At 43.7% G+C, this 14,675-nt stretch overlaps 1 protein-coding gene across 2 annotated transcripts in view; it reads right to left on the bottom strand.

Annotated features, from left to right (window-relative positions):
• vps8 (VPS8 subunit of CORVET complex) overlaps positions 1–14,675 on the bottom strand; it is a 599,989-nt gene that overhangs the window by 256,640 nt on the left and 328,674 nt on the right. The gene's annotated exons all lie outside the window — the stretch shown is intronic.

The raw sequence follows: 14,675 nt of genomic DNA, 5'->3' as shown, positions 1-14,675 counted from the left end.
GACCTGTAGAAGATAGCAACATCAGTCAAATTCTTCCATCTCTCGAGGTGATAACAACTGAAATTTAATGTTAGAACTATTCACCCTTCATTCTTTTTGAGTGACATAACTCTTGTTACAACTTATATTTGATGTGGAGATGCTGTCATTGGACTGGGATGGGCACAGTCTCTCAACACCAGGTTAAAATCCAACGGATCTATTTGGTAGCACGAGCTTTCAGAGCACTGCTGCTTCGTGAGGTGAGTGCAGGGTTTGTTTCATAAACAGGGCATATATAGACACACAAACTCAATTACAAGACAATAGTTGGAATATGAGTCTTATCAGGTAATCAAGTCTTTACAGGTGCAGGCAATGCGATGGATGGTTAAGCACAGGTTAAAGAGGTATGAGTTGTCTCAAACCAGGATAGTTAGTGAGATTTTGTAAGCTCAGGCAAGTCATGGGGGTTACAGGATATGGCACTCGATTCATTGATCAACAGTTCTGACGCACCACAGTGAAAAACCGCACTGACGACCTCAGACAAACACAGGACACGGTGGACAGAGTATCCTTCGTCGTCCAGTACTTCCCCGGAGCAAAAAAGCTATGACATCTTCTCCGCAGCCTTCAACATGTCACAGATGAAGATGAACGTCTTGCCAAGGCCATCCCACATCCCCACTACTTCCCTTCAAACAACTGTGCAACCTCAACAGACCATTGTACGCAGCAAACTACCCAGCTTTCAGAACAGTGACCACAACCCTGCCAAAGCAACCTCTGTAAGCCGTGCTGGATCATCGACACGGATGCTATCATCTTACGCAAGAACACCATCCACCAGGTACATGGTACATACTCTTGCGACTTGGCCAATGTTGTCTACCTGATCTGCTGCAGGAAACAATGTCCCCAAAGCATGGTACACTGGGGAGACCATGCAGGTGCTACAACAACGGATGAATAAACACCACTTGACATTCACCACAGGACTATTCTCTTCCTGTCAGGGAACACTTCAGCAGTCATGGGCATTCTGCCTCTGATCTTTGGGTGAGTGTTCTCCAAGGCGGCCTTCAAGACACATGACAATGCAGAATCGCCGAGCAGAAACTGATAGCTATGAGGATGGCCTCAACCTGGATCTTGCATTCATGTCACGCTATCTGTAACCCCCATGACGTGCCTGGGCTTGCAAAATCTCACTAACTGTCCAGGCGGGAAACAATTCACACCTCTTTAACCTGTGCTTAACCCTCTCTCTGTCACATTGTCTGCACCTGTAATTACCTGCTAAGACTCACATTCCAATTATTATCTTGGGTTTGCGTCTATATATGTCCTGTTTGTGAAACAAATGCTGCATTCACCTGATGAAGGAGCGGTGCTCCGAAAGCTCGCGCTACCAAATAAACCTGTTGGACTTCAACCTGATGTTGTGAGACTACTTACTGGACTTATAGTTATACAGAGCAATTAACTTGTAATCATTGCCAGGTAATGTACGGAACTGGAAATTAACTTGGGAAGGTAACTACAGAGGAGTTTAGTGAGCGAGTTCTGAATGAGGCATCAAGATGGCTGAAGGCAGAGGGGGAGGAAGGATGGGAAGAAATGCCCAGAATTTCAGCCAGGAAAGTGAAAGGATGTATAACTGGGGAAGGTTGCAGCGATTGGGTAGAACAAGTTTGTGATGATATTTATTAACTTGCCAAAGTGGGTGAATTGAACAGGATGGGGTCAGACGGCCAATAGAGGTGAATGAATGATAGGGGCCATTGTGGACCAGGATTAAGAAGATCAGACTTGTACAGCAGCTTCTTGACTGAAGTGTATTTTACATAGATGGGAGATTCAAGAAACTGACAAGGAAAACATTGCAAAATTTGCACCAGGAACCGACGAAATGGGGGGGTGTGGTCTGGGGGAACTGCTGCAGGTTGTGTATGTCAGTCTGGGTTTTTTAATTAGTTACTCTGGAGTTAGAAGGAATTATTTTTCCTTCTAACTCTTCTAGAGTAACCATCAGGATAAATGTGGCAGGACCATCCATAATTAGCAATTAGTGGTTCCCAGCCCAGTGCAATTGTCCAGTTAGTGGTTCTGGACAACTATTGTGTGAGCCCTTCGCTGGGAACTTCCAAGAAGTATTACCCCAATGCATCACCTGGAGTACTCCCTAAATGAAAGACTGGGGAACCCGGAAGTTATGGGACATTATCAGGCAAGACACTCAGCATGTCTAGCAGCAATTGTAAGAAGAGAAGAGTCAGAGTCCAGATGACCCTTGAGATTTCCCAGCATTTTTTCTTTTGGTTTCAGATTCCAGCATCTGCAGTAATTTGCTTTTATTAAGATATGATACATAAGCACATAAGGAGTTAGGAGAACAGATAACCAGAAACATATCTATAGAGATGGGTTTTAGGGTGGCTCTAAATAACAGCAAAAAATACAGTTTTGGGGGAAAAAAAATTATGGAATTATTTTCTTAAAATGGAAATTTCCAAAACATGTGTTACAGTTAAGAAGTTACCACATCACAAACAAAGTTTCTCTTCTTAATATTATAACCAGAGCAAATCAAATCCCAAAGGGAAACTTGGCTGGCAGGTCATACCAATTTTCTTTGTATTCTGAAAACAAGGAGGAAACATACTGATCTCAGCAGCACAAAGCCCTGTAACACTTTGGGGATTTACAAGTTTAAAAGTAAAAGACTTATTAAGAAAAGAAAACTTAAGCACAGAAGATTACAGTTACACAGATAAAACTGTCTTACAATATTCTCTCCTTCCCTACTTGATCAGACACACAAGTACGTACCTTCCAGGTAACACTCTCTTATCAATGTTCAATAATAACAATCCAGTAATATTACCCAAGGCAAAACTGTGTTACTGAAAGTATACCACATAACTTCTTCAACTCACTTCCATGCTGCTGTGGAAATCCAAGAAACTGCTTTTTGCAGCCCAAGATTTTCCAGCTTGACTTAACCTTCTGCCAGCATAGAACTGTTGCCAGGAGATCGTCTCCACGTAGCCTACCATAAATCAACTTAATCTCTCTCTCTTTGCATACCCATTTTTCCATCTTTGATTTCATTAGTCTCAGCAATTCTTTGAACTTTTCCAAAATATAAAAAATCTTTCATGTCTTTCCTATTGCCCCCTGTTGTGGGATCACGTAAAATTTTGTTTATTTATGAAGCTTTTGCAAACTGTAAAAGCCTTCTATTCCCCCTTGAAATTTGACAGCTGAGAAAAATTGAGTCCTTCTCTAACTCCCAATGCAAATTTCCAAACTTTACTTATTTACTTATCAAACAACTCGACTGAAGCTTCATTATAAATGCATGAATTTAGCTACTTCACCCCTTTTAACCCTCAACTCTTCGAGGCAAATGGTCTCCATTTACCTTTCCACAGCTTAAGTGAATAATTTACACACACTTTCAGTCTTATTTATTGAATCAAAGTCCCCCAAAATATTTTAAAAATACATCAATTCTCACATCAGCATTTCCTGCATCAGTATCATCACAGTAATGTAGGATTCAGGACTTTAGTGAAATCCTAGTTGCTTGCAAAGAGGTGAAGGGAGGGATTCCATTATTCGGATAGTTACTGAAAAGGGTGCATGATGCAACAGAATTTTTGCAGTATGGCTGGTGATCCAATATTACGGTTCGGAAGTAGTTCTGTATATGTCTCTGACGAATTCTACTTTCCAATATTCATAGAAATGGAAAACCTGTCTTCAACATTATTAACGACCTACACCTCTCATAAGTTGATTTGGAAGAAAGTCTTTTCAAAAATGAAAACATTCAATCTTTTAAAATTCATTCTCAGGATCAAGAAGGCTGATGGAACGTAGGCTTTTATGTCAAGAGGACTGGAATACAAGGGGGTAAAAGCCATGTTTCAGCCAAACAAAGTCCTGGTTAGACCACACCTTGAGCATCGTGAGCAATTCTAGGCACCATGATTTAGGAAGAATTTATTCATCCTTGAGGGAGTGCAGTGTAGATTTACCAAAATTATACCCGGGCTCCAGGGGGTTAAGTTATTAGGAAAGATGACAAAAACTAGCATTGTATTCCCTGGAATTGAGGAGATCGATAAGTGATTTCATCAAAGTTTTCAAGACGTTGAGGTGGAGTGACTGACAGTATAGAGAGCGAAAATATTTTCATTGGTTGGGGGTTGGGGGAAGGGCATTCTCTAAAAAAACTAGAGCCAGTGAAATTAGGAAACACTTCTTCATACAAAGAGCAGAAGTTTGGAAATCTCTTCCCCAAATTTTAATTGATGCAGGGCCAACTGCCAATTGTAAGTCAAAAATGGATAGAATATTGTTATTCAAAGTTATCAAAAGGAGGTATAAAGAGTTAGATTGCAGCTCAAGCAAGAAAAGGTGAAAATGGCCTCCTGACATTCATACACTTTTATAATTCCTGTGGAACTTAAGAAGAAAAGATTCTATTGTATTATTAATTGTATTATATTAACATGTAATTAGAAATATATATCCTGACATTTCCTCTTCGGTGTACAAATCACCCACCAATTAAGTAACAGCAAGAGATGGGGAGAACATTTAGATGCTTAATGCCTATATTCATTCTGTCCTTTCAACAACAGAAAATAGGATTTAAGGTCATTATAACAGGATTTTGCAACATAATAATAAGGCTTACAGAAGATTACCTCCAAATACAATTTGGAAGTTGGCCAATAAAAGGTGGATTTAATTTTAGAAACCACAGCTGCCATTCAGATTCCATAGCATGCAAAGAGACTTGGGAATCCGTGTTCGCAAGTCACTGAAAGCTAACATGCAGGTGCAGCAAACAATTAGGAAGGCAAATGATATGTTGGTCATTAACTGAAGATGATTTGAGTACAGGAGGAATAAGTCTTGCTGTAATTGTGTAGTCTTGGTAAGATTGCACATGGAGTCTTGTGCACAATTTTGGTCTCTGAACCTAAAGTATCGCATGATACGTTGTTACATGAAGTTAAATCTCATGGGATCCAGGGGGAGGTATCTAAATAGATACAAAATTGACTTCTTGACAGAAGCCAGAGGATGGTTCTAGAGAGTTGGTTTTCAAACTGGAGGCCTATAACCAGTAGTGTGCCTCAGGGATCAGTACTGGGCCCACTGTCATTTGTCATTCATATTAATGATTTGGATGAAAACATAGGGAACATGGCTAGTAAGTTTGCAGATGGCATCAAGATTGGTGCCATAGTGGACAGTGAAGAAAGTTATCTCCAATTGCAACAGGATCTTGATCAATTGAGCCAGTGGGCTGACAAATGACAGACGGAGTTTAATTTAGACAAATGGAGGTAAAGCATTTTGGTAAATTGAACCAGGGCAGGACTTACTCAGTTAATGGTAGGGCGTTGGGGAGAGTGACAGAACAAAGAGATCTAGGAGTACATGTTCATAGCTCCTTGAAAGTTGCATTCGGCGTGCTTAGTTTCATCGGTCAGAACACTGTATACAGGAGTTGGGACGTCTTGTTGAAGTTGTACAAGACGTTGGTAAGGCCACATTTGGAATACTGTGCGCAATTCTGGTCATCCTATTATAGAAAGGATATTATTAAAACTAGAAAGAGTGCAGAGAAGATTTACTAGGATGCTACTGGGATTTGATGGATTGAGTTATAAGGAGAGGCTGAATAGACTGGGACTTTTTCCTCTGGAACTTAGGAAGCTGAGGGGTGATCTTATAGAGGTCTATAAAATAATGAGGGGCATAGACAAGGTATGCCTTATCTATATCTTTTCCCAAAGGTAGGGGAGTCTAAAACTAAAGGGCATAGGTTTAAGATGGGAGAGATAGAAAAGTGTCCAGAAGGGCAATACTTTCTCACAGAGGGTGGTGAGTGACTGGAACAAGCTGCCAGAGGTAGTAGTAGAGGCAGGTACAATTTCATCTTTTAAAAAGCATTTTGATAGTTACATGGGTACGATAGGTATAGAGGGATATGGACCAAATGTGTGCGCAATTGGGATTAGCGTAGGGGTTTAAAACAAAGCGGCATGGACAAGTTGGGCCGAAGGGCCTGTTTCCATGCTGTAAACCTCTAACTCTAAGGAAGGATATGTTTGCTAAATATGCAACAAAGGTTCACCAGACTAATTTCTGGGACTGTTCTATGAGAGTAGATTGAGATGACTGGGTCTGCATTTGCTAGAATTTAGAAGAATTTAAACATACAGAGCTCATCAGGGTTTAACACAGGAAAGATGTTTCTCCAGACTGGGGGAACTGGAAACACAGGATACAACTTCAGAATAAGAGCTAGAACATTCAGGACTGGGATGGGGAGGAAAGTCTTCAATAGTGGAGTATCCACAAGGCAGAGAACTAAGTGGGTGGCATGTTTACAACACCGCAGGTCAGGAGCGTGTAGGCAGAGAGGGGATGGGTGACCATCAGGCACGTGACACAGGTGTCCCTGATTCTAACTTGCTTGCTAATTGGTTTTCCATACTGATGAGGGCAATGGTTCCTTAGTGATTGCAGCCAGAACAAAGTCCACAGCACCACGGATGGCTCAGCTGCACAGGAGGGGAAGAAGAAGAGTCGAACAACAATAATGGTAGGGGATTCAACAACCAGGGGTTCAGACAGACATTTCTGCAGCAGTTAAAGCGACTCCAGTTTGATGTGTTGCCTCCCTGATGTAAGGATCATGGATGTCAGGGAGCAGCCACAAGGTACCTTTCTAGGATAGGTTGAACACAGTAAGAAATCTCACAACACTAGGTTAAAGGCAAACAGGTTTATTTGGTAGCACAAGCTATCAGATGTCGCTCCTTCTTCAGGTGAGTGAAGAGTTGTGTTCACAAACAGGGCATACATAGACGCAGACTCAGTTTACAAGATAATGGTTGGAACGCGAGTCTTTACATGTAATCAAGTCTTTACAGGTGACAACAATGAGTGGAGAGAGGGTTAAGCACAGGTTAAACAGGTGTGAGTTGTCTCCAGCCAGGACAGTTAGTGAGATTTTGCAAGATCAGACAAGTCCTGGGGGTTACATAGCGTGACATGAAGACAAGATTGCAGCTGAGTCTGTCCTCATGCGTGCGGAACTTGGCTATCAGTTTTTGCTTGGTGATTCTGCACTGTCATGTGTTGTGAATGCTTACCAAAGGTCAGAGGCTGAATGCCCGTGACTGCTTAAGTGTTCCCCGACAGGAAGAGAACAATCCTGCCTGGTGATTGTCGAGCCAGGAGCATTCCTTGTCACAATGGATGTCTTGGCACTCTATTCTAGCATCCCTCACAACAACGGCATTGCTGCAACTGCCTCAATACTCAGTGCTGACAACTGCCAATTTCCAGACGCAATTCCACAACTCATCCGCTTCATCCTGGACCGCAATGTCTTCATCTTCAACAACCAGACACATGGAACAGCCATGGAGACCAAATTTGCACCTCAATTTGTTCCTGTGGAGCTGAGTCGAGAGGCAGCGATTTTTGGGCGTGCGAGGAGGCAAAAATAAGGTATATTTTTCTGTTTATTCCGTTTAACTTTTTATTTTTAGTGTTAAGTCGCGAGTTTCGGCGGTTTTTTTTTAAATTAGTTAGAAACCGGAAGTCGTCACTAGGATGCTTACCGGTAGTTGTAGTTTTTTTTTCGGGTTTAAAAGCACCTACCTCCGTGTCTCGGCCTCATTGTTCCTGTGGAGCTGAGTCGAGAGGCAGCGATTTTTGGGCGTGCGAGGAGGCAAAAATAAGGTATATTTTTCTGTTTATTCCGTTTAACTTTTTATTTTTAGTGTTAAGTCGCGAGTTTCGGCGTTTTTTTTTTAAATTAGTTAGAAACCGGAAGTCGTCACTAGGACGCTTACCGGTAGTTGTAGTTTTTTTTTCTCTCGTGCCCCTAACACTATAAATTAGTGCAGAGAGGATTCCCGATTCTCTACACTGGTAGAGAATCCCACCCTTCCACCTCCTCTAACCTAATTATAAGTGTGAGGGAAGTTTTTTTTTATATTTTTACTTTTCTGCTGGTAATTGATTCAGGGATGGCAGTTCAGGCTGTAAGCTGCATCTCCTGTGGGATGTATGTAGTGAGGGACTCCCACAGTGTTTCAGGTGATTTTACTTGTGGGAAGTGTGTTAGATTGCAGTTTCTGGAGGAGCGTGTAAAGGAGCTGGAAGGGGAATTAGAGGAGCTCCGTATAATTCGGGAAGTGGAGGCGGACATAGAAAGGAGTTATAAGGAGATAGTCACTCCTAGGAATAAGTCTTGGGTCACTGCCAGGAAGAGGGGCAAAAAGCAGTTGGGGGGACAATCCCCTGGGGCTGTTCCCCTTCAAAATAGGTTCTCGGTCCTGGAGGCTACAGTTGAGGAGAAATCAACTGGGGATAGCCAAAGGGAGCAGGTCTCTGGGGGTGAGCCTATTGGCAAGCCTCAGGTGGTTAGGGGTAAGAGATTGGGCCTCGTGATTGGGGACTCCACAGTTATGGGGACGGATAGGAGAGTTGGAGGTAAGGGTAGGGACTCTGGGCTGGTGTGTTGCCTACCAGGAGCTGGGGTCCAGGATGTATCGGACAGAGTATTCAGGACTCTTAGGGGAGAGGGAGATCAACCCCAAGTTATAGTTCATGTGGGGACACATGACATAGGGAGATTAAGGGAAGGGGATATTAAGCAAAGATTTATGGAGTTGGGGTGGAAACTAAAGGCGAAGTCAGAAAGAGTAGTTATATCTGGACTCTTGCCTGTGCCACGGGATAGTTTAGAGAGGAATAGGGAGAGGGAAAGTTTGAACTCGTGGCTGAGGGGATGGTGCAGGAGGGAGGGGTTCAGGTACTTGAGCAATTGGGGCTCATTCTGGGGAAGGTGGGACCTCTATAAGAGGGATGGTCTACACCTGAACCAGAGGGGAATCAATATCCTGGGGGGTAAATTTGCAAAAGCGATGCAGGAAGGTTTAAACTGATTCGGAGGGGGGGAGGGATAGTGAGGAAAGGGGGTGAAAGTGAGGGGGGCATAGTTGGGGAATGCAAGGCACGGCATAGTGGGGGTGGGGCGGAGCAGGGTTTGAAATGCGTGTACTTTAATGCGAGGAGTATTCGCAATAAAGTGGATGAACTTGCAGCGTGGATCAGTACCTGGGACTTTGATGTTGTGGCCATTTCTGAGACATGGATAGAGCAGGGTCAGGAATGGATGTTGCAGGTTCCGGGGTACAAATGCTTTAGTCGGAGTAGAGAAGAAGGTAGAAGGGGGGGTGGGGTAGCATTGCTAGTCAAGGACTGTATCACAGTGTCGGAGAGAAAGTTTGATGAGGACTTGTCAGTTGAGGTAGTATGGGCGGAGATTAGAAATAGGAGAGGAGAGGTCACCCTGTTGGGAGTCTTTTATAGACCTCCTAAAAGTTCTAGAGAGGTTGAGGAAAGGATTGCGGAGACAATCCTGGTTAGGAGTGAAAGTAATAGGGTAATTGTTATGGGGGACTTTAACTTTACGAATATTGATTGGAGTTGCTATAGTTCTAGCTCGCTAGAGGGGTCAGTGTTTGTACAAAGCGTGCAGGAAGGTTTTTTGTCTCAGTATGTAGACAGGCCAACTAGAGGTGAGGCTATATTGGATTTGGTGCTGGGAAATGAGCCAGACCAGGTGCTAGACTTGGAAGTTGGTGTGCATTTTGGTGATAGTGACCACAATTCGGTTACGTTCACCTTAGTGATGGGAAGAGATAGGCATGAACCTCGGGTCAGCAATTTTAGCTGGGGTAAGGGCGATTATGAGGCTATCAGGAGTGAATTAGGAAGCATGGATTGGATTAGGGGATTACAGGGACTGGGAACGTCTGAAATGTGGAGTTTTTTCAAGGAGCAGCTACTGCGAGTCCTTGATAGGTATGTCCCTGTCAGGCATGGTGGATTTGGTAGATCTAGGGAACCGTGGTGCACTAAAAGAGTTGAGTCGATGGTTAAAAAGAAAAAGGAGGCTTATGTTCGGATGAGATTGGAGGGCTCAGATAGTGCACTAGAAAGCTTTAGATTGGCTAGGAGGGAGTTGAAGAGTGAGTTGAGAAGGGCTAAAAGAGGACATGAGAAGACTTTGGCTGATAGGATTAAGGAGAATCCTAAGGCGTTCTATAGGTATGTCAAGAACAGAAGGTTGGTCAGGGCAAGATTAGGGCCAGTTACAGACAGCAGGGGGAAGTTGTGTGTGGAACCGGAGGAGATTGGAGAAGTATTGAACCAATATTTCTCTTCGGTGTTCACGCAGGGGGACATGAATATAGCTGAGGAGGACATTGGGTTGCAGGGGTGTAAAATAGACAGTATTACGGTTGATAAAGAGGATGTGCTGGAAATTCTTGAGGGGCTGAAAATAGATAAGTCCCCTGGTCCGGATGGGATCTACCCTAGGATTCTCTGGGAGGCTAGAGAGGTGATTGCAGAGCCTCTGGCTCAGATCTTCAGGTCGTCATTGGTCTCTGGTGTAGTCCCGGAGGATTGGAGGATAGCGAATGTTGTCCCATTGTTTAAGAAGGGGAACAGAGACTTTGCCGGGAATTATAGACCGGTGAGTCTTACTTCTGTTGTGGGCAAGGTTTTAGAAAAAATTATTAGGGATAGGATTTATAGTTATTTGGAGTGTAATGAATTGATTAGAAATAGTCAGCATGGTTTTGTAGCGGGTAGGTCGTGCCTTACTAACCTTATTGAGTTTTTTGAGAAGGTGACCAAAGAGGTGGATGGGGGTAAGGCAGTTGACGTGGTATACATGGATTTTAGTAAGGCGTTCGATAAGGTTCACCATGGAAGGCTTCTGCAGAAAATGCAGATGTATGGGATTGTGGGTAATCTAGGAAGTTGGATCAGGAATTGGCTATCAGATAGGAGACAGAGGGTGGTGGTGGATGGTAAATATTCATCATGGAGTGCAGTTACGAGTGGTGTGCCTCAGGGATCTGTTTTGGGGCCACTGTTGTTTGTAATTTTTATTAATGATCTGGATGAGGGTATAGTTGGGTGGATTAGTAAATTTGCTGATGACACCAAAATTGGAGGTGTGGTAGATTGTGAGGAAGGGTGTCATAGTCTGCAGGGAGACTTAGATAGGTTGCAGAGCTGGGCCGAGAGGTGGCGGATGGAATTTAATGCGGAGAAGTGTGAGGTAATTCACTTTGGTAGGAGCAACAGATGTGTCGAGTATAGGGCTAACGGGAGGACTTTGAATAGTGTGGATGAACAGAGGGATCTAGGTGTGTGTGTACATAGATCCCTGAAAGTTGGGAATCAAGTAGATAAGGTTGTCAAGAAGGCGTACGGTGTCTTGGCGTTTATTGGTAGGGGGATTGAATTTAGGAGTCGCAGTGTAATGTTGCAACTGTACACTACTCTAGTGCGGCCGCACTTGGAGTACTGTGTGCAGTTCTGGTCCCCGCATTACAAGAAGGATGTGGAGGCATTGGAGAGGGTGCAGAGGAGGTTTACTAGGATGTTGCCTGGTATGGAGGGGAGGTCCTATGAGGAGAGACTGAGGGATCTAGGGTTGTTTTCGTTGGAAAGAAGGCGGCTAAGAGGGGATCTTATTGAAACATATAAGATGATTAGAGGTTTAGATAGGGTGGATAGTGATAGCCTTTTTCCTCGGATGGAGAAAGCTAGCACGAGGGGGCATGGCTTTAAATTAAGGGGGGGTAGCTACAGGACGGATGGCAGGGGTAGGTTCTTTACCCAGCGGGTGGTGAGGGATTGGAATGCCCTGCCTGCTGCAGTTGTAAATGCGTCTAGTTTGGGGGCGTTTAAGAGATCTCTGGATAGGTTTATGGACGAAATGGGATTGGTATAGGCTAGTGGGTCATTGTTTTTGTAACTGGTCGGCGCAACATCGTGGGCCGAAGGGCCTGTTCTGCGCTGTAATGTTCTATGTTCTATGTTCAATATTCCAACATTTTCATGCACAGGTTCAAACAAGACCTCTTCACAGCACAGGGCCTTCAACCAACGTTAAAGACTAGATACATCGATGACATCTTCTTCCTATGGACTCATGGCAAACCATCACTGAAACAACTATATGACATAAACAAGTCTCATCCCTCCAGACTCATGGAGAACTGGTTGTTGAAGGTGAAGACGTTGTGGTCTAAGATGAAGCAGATGCGTTGTAGAATGGACTACTCTCTGGAATCAGTTGCATTCTTGGACACATGCATCACCAAGGACAATCACCTCAGCACTTCACTGTACTGCAAGTCCACAGAACCTCAATGCTCCACCCTAAACACGCTAAAGAAGCCATCCCCTATGGACATGCCCTCCGTATACACAGGATCTGTTCAGATGAGGAGGATCGCAACAGACACCTATAGATGCTGAAAGATGCCCTCATAAGAGGAGGATATGGCCTTCGACTCATCGATGGACAGTTCTTATGTGCCACAGTGAAAAACCTCATCAACCTCCTCAGAACACAAACACAGGACATGCCGGATAGAGTACCTTTCATCATCCAGCACTTCCCCAGAGCGGAAAAGCTAAGACGTCTTCTCCGGTGCCTTCAACATGTCATTGAAGATGAACTTCTCACAAAGGCCATCCCCACTCCCCCTCTTCTTGCCTTCAAACTACCTCAAAACAGACCATTGTCCACAGCAAACTACCTAGCCTTCAGGAGAACAGTGACCACAACACCACACAACCCTGCCACAGCAACGTCTGCAAGATATGCCAGATCATCGACACAGATGCCATCATCTCGCGTAACACCACCATCCATCAGGTATATGGTACATACTCTTGCGACTCGGCCAACATTGTCTACCTAATGTGCTGCAGAAAAGGATGCCCCAAGGCATGGTACATTGGGGAGACCATGGAGGCGCTATGACAACAGATGAATGAACACTGCTGGACAATCACCAGGCAGGAGTGTTCTCTTTCTATCGTGGAACACTTCAGCAGTCATGAGCATTCAGCCTCTAATTTTCGGGTAAGCGTTCTCCATGGCAGCCTTCACAACACATGACAATGCAGAATCGCAGAGCAAAAAGTGATGGCCAAGTTCCACACACATTAGGACAGTTTCAACCAGGATCTTGGGTTCATGTAACACTATCTGTAACCCCCACGGCTTGCCAAATCTCACTAACTGCCCTGGCTGGAGACAATTCTTTAACCCGTGCTTAACCCTCTCTCCACTCACATTGTCTGCACCTGTAAAGCCTTGATTACCTCAAGTCATGCATTCCAACCATTATCTTGTAAATTGAGTCTGCACCTATGTATGCCCTATTTGTGAACAGAACTCTTTGACCTGAAGGAAGAGCGTCACTCCAAAAGATTGTGCTACCAAATAAACCTGTTGGACTTTAACCTGGTGTTGTGAGACTTCTTACTGTGCTTACCCCAGTCCAATGCTAACATCTCCACATCAGGGATTAAACAGACAGAGACTGTAGTCCACACTGGTTCCAATGACATAGATAGGAAGAGGTCCTGAAAGCAGATTTTAGGGAGTTAGGAAAGAAATTAAAATGCAGGACCTTGAGCAATGATCTCAGAATTAGTGCCAGTACTACGTGCTGGCGGGCAGAGGAATAGAAGGATTGAACGATCGAACAGGTGGCTGGAGAATTGGTGTGATCATAGCATTTCTAAGGCATTGGGATCAGTTCTGGTGCAGGTGGGACCTGTACAAGATAGATGGGTTATACTTCAATGGCCTTAGGACTTGCAGGGAGATTGGGAAGGGTTTAAACTAGATTGTGAAACTCGGGGATAGCTCAAACTGGAAGGAAGTAAAACTGATACCCGGAAGTAGAAAAGGAGCAAATGAGATTACCAGACGGATGAAACAAAAGCAAGTATCAACGAGGCTTAGAATGTGAAATAACATTAAAAAGACAAAGTTAGGGGCACTCAGACTGAACGCACACAGCATTCACAATAGGCGAGATGAGTTCAAGGTACATGTAAATGATTTTGATTCCATTGCCATTACTGAATCATGGCTGCATGATGACGAAGACTGGGAACTGAATATTCAAAGATATTTTCCATTTAGGAAGGACAGACAAAAAGGAAAATGGGGTGGAGTTGCACTGATAATAAGGGAGGGTTTCTGATCGGAAGAACAAAATGTGGAATTTGTTTAGGTGGAGCTAGGAAACAGCAGAGGCAGCGAGCATTGACAAGAGCTGGTTCCAGGTCATCAAACAGTAATGGTAGCGCTCAGCATGACATTAGGAGACTAGAGAAGCACGTTGCATGGATAATACAGTAATCCTGGGTGACTTCAATTTGCATATTGGCTGAGTAAAGCTTTAATGCTGTGGAGGATGAGTTTCTGGGGTGTGTCAGTGATAGGTTTCTGGAGCAGTACTTCAGGAACCGACTAGCAAACAGGCTATTTCAGATCTAGTATCATGTTGTGAGAAAAGACTAATTAATTATCTTGTTGTAAGAGAACCTTTAGGGATGAGTGCCCACAAGGTTCAATCTGAAGCCTGGTTGTTAAAACTGGAACAAAGGAAATGATGAAGGTCTAAGAGAAAATTAGCTGAGGGGGATTAGAAAAATACATTAAAACATGGCATTGGATAGTCTTCAAATTATTACTTCGTTTCCAGTAATTATACATTTCTTCAAGGTATAAACAAGGTCAGTCAACTGAGGCT

Source organism: Carcharhinus amblyrhynchos, chromosome 11 (genome assembly GCF_965287045.1).
Source record: "Carcharhinus amblyrhynchos chromosome 11, sCarAmb.v2.hapA, whole genome shotgun sequence".
NCBI classification, from domain to species: domain Eukaryota; kingdom Metazoa; phylum Chordata; class Chondrichthyes; order Carcharhiniformes; family Carcharhinidae; genus Carcharhinus; species Carcharhinus amblyrhynchos.
The sequence above is the reverse complement of the archived record's forward strand: the minus strand, read 5'-3'. Positions and strand labels throughout refer to the sequence as shown.